Source organism: Bombus pascuorum, chromosome 10, assembly GCF_905332965.1.
Source record: "Bombus pascuorum chromosome 10, iyBomPasc1.1, whole genome shotgun sequence".
In the NCBI taxonomy this organism is placed as follows: Eukaryota; Metazoa; Arthropoda; class Insecta; order Hymenoptera; family Apidae; genus Bombus; species Bombus pascuorum.
In genome coordinates, this window is record NC_083497.1 from 2,702,352 (window position 1) to 2,708,673 (window position 6,322).

Genomic DNA, 6,322 nt, shown 5'->3' on the forward strand with positions numbered 1-6,322 from the left:
TCGAAAAACCGTAACTCTTTTTGGTAACTGCATACCCGCAATCGACACGCTTCCAAAGAAATTTTCCATGGTTAAATTTCATCCACGCCCTGTATGCTAATGTACTATTAATTTTAAAGCGACAAATTCTCCAAGCGGAACTGAAGGTCCTCTCCCTTCATATTTTCCAAAATAGGGAAAGTCGTTTATAATATATTTGCTATTCACATCGGATGATAACTGGAGTTTGATACCACATTTGTCAGGTGTACTGGGCGTTTGCTGAATAAATTTACACCTTGCTTTTGTCAAAAACAATCGTTCATCGATAGTAATATATAATTCTTGTTTATAATATTTTTGACTGTGCTTAATAGTTAAGTCGGTTCATAACCCACAATCACTGAATTCTTCATGATTCTATTAGTATAGAAAATGATATTAGATATCATCGATATTTCCCATTTCACTGGTTTGGTATAGTTGTAAAAATTTTCACGACCCCATAATTCTATTATGCGATCCCATTTGGGTCTCGGTTTAAGAAGCCCTGGTTTAGGGCATGTGAGAGGTAGCTTACTCTTTTCCGTCCAATTCAACGAGTCAGTAAACGTAAACGAAACCGGATTATGGCGGCTCCAATTCTAGCCCGCTTTATTCATACACTTTAATTTAAGAACTGTTTTCAACCAAGCAAGAATTCTGGTAATTTATTTTACTATAAACTCGATAATAATTATACCTGTAGATACTAGCATATAGCACGTGCACCAATATACCTGCTTATACCAATCTACAATTGTAAATATGTTACAAATTATTCTCTTTTTTCTCGAATTATCTAAAAACGTCATTAGTCAAAGAAGTTTTTAACGTGCGTCATAAATATGCGTATGTTTTCAATCCATACATGTACATAAATGTACAGCTAGATGAAGTTGAGCAAAGTGCAACATTTATTATGTAACAGCTAATAAGCTGTTCCGTATACTTTCTTAAACTATCACTTATATAGATTTGAAAACCAATGCCGGCACATACGCTGGTGTCAAGTTAAATAAAAAATATAAAATAAAGATAGAAAGAAGAGAATTTATTTCTTAACACTTGTTTTGCACTGGCTACAATTTGCTTCCGATCTCTAGGCGTGACTTTTCAAGGCTGAAGCTCTTACAACTAGACTTTCGGCGGAATCTAATTCTTTTTTCTTTGTCATCCCTCAATATCCCCACTATCCACGCGTTTGTTAGGCGTTCTCGAACATTCGGCAAAAGGACCGTTGGAATATTGAGGGTTCATTAGGCACTTCGCTTCGGCGACATATATTGTCGCCGAATGCCGCCAAATCTTTATTTCCGTCATCACCCTATTGGTTCTGAAGCGCTTCCTGGTCTCTTATGTGGTTGGCGTCACATTGGCACACATTACCGGCAGAGTTCACTACAGTATGAGCGGTTGTTCTTCACGAATATCGCGGACATTAAGCGAGTTTACCCCTTATGTGTATAGAAAAAAGTTACTCAAAATATTGAGTTTTACAACATATCCAAAAATCATCAAAAGCGGTGTCTATTCAGCTTTTTGCAATTTAATCAAAATGCTAAAAAATGCTTTTATCCGGTAAATAAGTTTCGTGCTCTGCTTTATCATTTACAGACTGCGTAGTAATTATGTAATTAATTACAAAATTATAAATGCTTGTGCCAACTTGTACTTGCAGACATCTCATAAATTATTCTCCTTTGTAGATCAACCTACATTCTTCTTCCTGCATTAACGTCAGATAATGTATATCACTTATGACCTAGAAGTTTAATACGATGTATATTTTGTTGAATTATGAGAGCTATTGTAAGTAAATTTTTCTACACTAGTGTTGTATTCTAATTTCATTAGATGATATATATCTATTTTTAAAAAGAATGAGTGTATACTACAAACCTACAAATGTCTAGCAAGACGCAAATATTTGAAAATTTGCTTGCGCAAATAATATCATGGTAATTCTTCATTTTGTATATCCTATCTTTTTTCTACAGTTTACGGTGATTAAAAAATTGTGTTCAACCAATCAGCAATTTCCTTTAGAATTTTTGCCATTCGAAAATTATTTAAAAGTTTTGTATAATTCTTTGATTTGTATTCAAGAGAATGCGAAAAATTGATCAGTAGAATGTTACGAAAAAAATATTGACAGAGAGAGGGCGTCTTATTGAACGTTTCTATCCGTTTCGATTACAGCTCATTCGAGAACAGCGTTCACACAATTCCGTCTCGTCACTGATGAAAATCCAACTCTCACGCGAATGCTTACTTCCATTATTTGTTCGTTTATCCTGCTATTTGCAGTCAAACAAAATCAATGTTAATATATTTTGCATTATGTCTTGGTATTAGTGTCGTAAACAGAGGATCAACAGATGGCAGTGGGTATATCCTACTGTAAAAGGTAGATATCAATCGCGTTTCTGTCAGATTCTAATGTTTCCATTAATAAGGATATTTTTAACAATTTGTTGGAAGGAGCGAGAAGAGGTGTAAGAAAATAGAATACAACTATGAGACTAAGTATTAACTCTGAAGAAGAATTGATGGCATATTTAAGCTTCCCGAGTTCCCTTTTGACTGCCGAAGAGTGCAGACGTGCCAGGTACCCGGAGAGGTCTCTCCGTCGAAGCCGAAAGTGGAAAAAAAAATAGTGCCCCCGAAAGTGCGAAAAACGGGGAAAACGGGGAAATGCAACGAGTGCCACCGCTCAGGATATCAAACAACGGCGAAACATACGCCATACACAGGGGCATGGAGGTCCAGGAGTGCACAGAGGCCGAAATGGATGTCACTCGGATGAGCGAAGACGGAAACACCATCAACAACAAGCTAACAAAACAAGACGAAAGCTGTAAGGTCATAACTCCCAGCAAAAGAAGAAAAATAACAACAAACGCAAATACTAGGAGGGCTGCAGAAATAGAAAGCAAGCAATGGATCCAGGAAATCCCTCTACAAAACCCCTTCAGCGTACTACCACAAGAGAAGGAACCAGACACAACGGAAAAACCAATACACAACACCAAACCACTACCAATATACATCGATGCTCAAGTAATAGACCCCCTCCTCGAACTGCTAAACAATACGGCAGGCAAAGAAAATTACATTTTTATTAAATGTTATAATTGATACAAATTTGTAAAATAACATTAAAATTAATTTTTAAAATTGCATCAAACTACATTAAACATTAAACACGTCATCGATCTTCAGTACGTTTTTATGCACATTTGATTGTTCTGAGTCTCCCCGCCAAGACCTTTCTTACTTCTACCGGATGGATATTTCAACGATCAGGAGTATTCTAAAAAAATCATACAAATTATCTGGAACAATCCCCTGTGGTGAATCATTTCTGTATTCATATTATTGTATATTTACGAATAGGAAAAAATACCAAGTGGATTTCAAGCAAAAGTATACTTTCCTCATTTGCGTTGTACCATAAATGCTAAACAAGAAATGGTAACCCTCTTGCAGGGAACTGACGTTGCAGGTGTCACGTAAAATAAGAAAGAAATTTAAGTAAAAAAGAAACTTTATTTTTTTCTTGTTTGCAATACACTTCCGAGCTCTAGGCGTGACTGTTCAAGACTAACTTGGATGATTTTAGGGAGAGTATTTAAATTCTGTTGTTACGTCGGCCGACTCTCTACCTGAACCGGACCTCACATCGCGGACGGATGGCAGCCAGATGTCCGCACATCCTTATCGCGTACTCTTGAAAACACTCGCAGCCTGACTATAAATCTCAGAAAACTCTGGCGAAAGTCTTTCATTGCAAACAAGGGCTTTTCCACGAAAGCGTTTTCTAAGGTTTCTGGTTAGCGTCTGGAAAACACGTGAACGCTAAGTGTTCACACGTGCGATGCCTCCTACTCCCAACTTTCCATCGAGGGTGGCTAATACCCTTCCTAGTCCATCGATAGTCTTACTAACCAATAGAAACAATTTCTATTACCCTCACTTCTCCAACCAAAAACTGTCATCAACAAATCAGATGATTCCGTGCGTTAGACACACCCATCCTTAGCTCACCTCCGACACAGCATCGTCACTATCAAGTTAGTTCGTCTTCGTCGTCAATTCAGTCAACATGTCTACAACGATCGCTCAGTCCAACGAACTCACTGAGAAGCATCGTAAAGTCGCAATCTAACATTCTAACCGATCAGTCGCAGTCGAAAACTATCTGTACGGTCGCGTCCAAATCAGTCACATTGTATAAGATATAACTCGAACATTCTAGTGGTAACTTCCGATACTATTTAAACCGACACCTTATATAAACTGTAAGTATTACTGTGATACAAATATATATTTATTCTACAACCGTAGAATAAGTTGCATTCAGTGAATCACCCCGGTTATCCTAAACGAAACGCGGGGAGCGACCATTTCGCGGCGTCGATTAGCCGAATCGTAGCGAGAATTTACGACTCTCGCTGACGCGTTTCCTCGCGACCGCGTCTCTCCGCGAACGGTCGCAACATTTGGTCCTTCGAGCCGGATCACGTGTCAGTGAAAAAGTGGACTTATCAGTGACCATACAGTGCCACGTGAATCCAACATAATTGGCGGAAGCGTTACCACTCCAGCGAAGTCAGGTGCATCACCTTCGAAGAGATACAACCCGTTGGTCGAGGAACGCTACCACGCAACCTCCCGCCGCAGCGGGACAATCATCAACATCGCAAGTACAACCATTTCGACTTCACTACCAATGTGTCACCTTCGGGAAGGATCACCTTCCTCGCGAAGCGCACATCAACCACATTCCGCTGCACAGTGACAAGCGATATCTTGCAGCCGGAACAACTTCGGTCTCATACCGCAACTCTAAGATAAGCTCTTTCAAAATATCGAAATCAGTCATGGCTCCCAATCTGGAAGAGCGCACAAAACAGTTGATACTAAAACGAGAGGGATTCAGAAAAGAATTGGAGGCAGTTCGCGCAATGCTCAACAGTTATGAGGAAGGGACCCCTATCTACGCCATCCAACGTAATTTGAAAGAGTTAGAGATAGAATTCGCATCATTCAAAAAGAATCAGTGTGACTTAGACGATAGGGAAGAAGGCCCAACACAGCAGGACCGCGTGAATTTACAACGGACGTTCTATACTATCTTCGGACACGCGTCAGCCATCATTAACACCGCAACCAAACAATCAGAGCCGACGATCCGAGGTCCGACTTCGAACATTTCCTCGCCGGAACCCGTCGAGTTGCCGACAATTCAGTTACCCTCCTTTTCGGGAGCCTACGAGGATTGGCCAGGTTTCACAGATCAGTTTCGCTCCATGGTTCACGATAACCCTCGTATTGACGACTGTAGAAAATTAATATATCTCCGCTCTCGTTTAACGGATGAAGCAGCTCTCACTATATCCTCGTTAAATAACGTAGCAACAAATTATTCCGTCGCGTGGGAACTATTAGAGAAAAGGTATAACAGACCAGCGAAGATCGTAGAGAGACACCTGCAGGAGATAATCGACACAGGCTTCTTATCGCGTACAGCACATCTAGATTTGCAATCCTACACGACCAAGCTCGAAGCGCATTACAAGGCCTTAGAAGCTCTCGGACAACTGACCGTAGATTCCGTACTATTATATCTGTGCACCTCTAGATTAGATCGGGAGACCTATCTCATTTGGAAAGAAAAAATACAACACACACCATTCCCTACATTCAAGGAATTTCTTAAATTCTTGAACGAGCGGTGTCGAATCATCGAACCTCCAAGAACGACGCGCCAGACACGCGGGCATGCATTTGTCATATCGCAACCGTTATCACTCTGTTCAATTTGCCGTGGACCACACAAGATTTGGACTTGCAGAACTTTCAGAACGAGAACCATCGAGGAACGTTTCAGGGCCGCCGAAGAAATATCCGCATGTACCAATTGTCTGATGACAGGACATACACTTTCACAGTGTACCACCGGATCCTGCCGTATATGCGGACAACGTCATCATACTCTTCTACATAGATCCGACGCTCAGATTACGGATCGAACCATTTCCAGTAACGGGGCACCCGCGACGACACTCCCTGGCAAAAGTAGAAATACCTTGAAACATCCAAATGATACACTACCAACAGGCCCTGACCGACGCCTGCAAAAAACACAATTCGGAAGGGTCAACGGGGGGAGCTCATTCTTCCCATTAACCGCAAGGGTCTTTCACACCTCCACAGCAGATCTCGAAGCGGACATCACTCGCCTTGGGGAACTCGACGATAAACCACGAACAAAATCCACATCAGAGGCGAATCAACA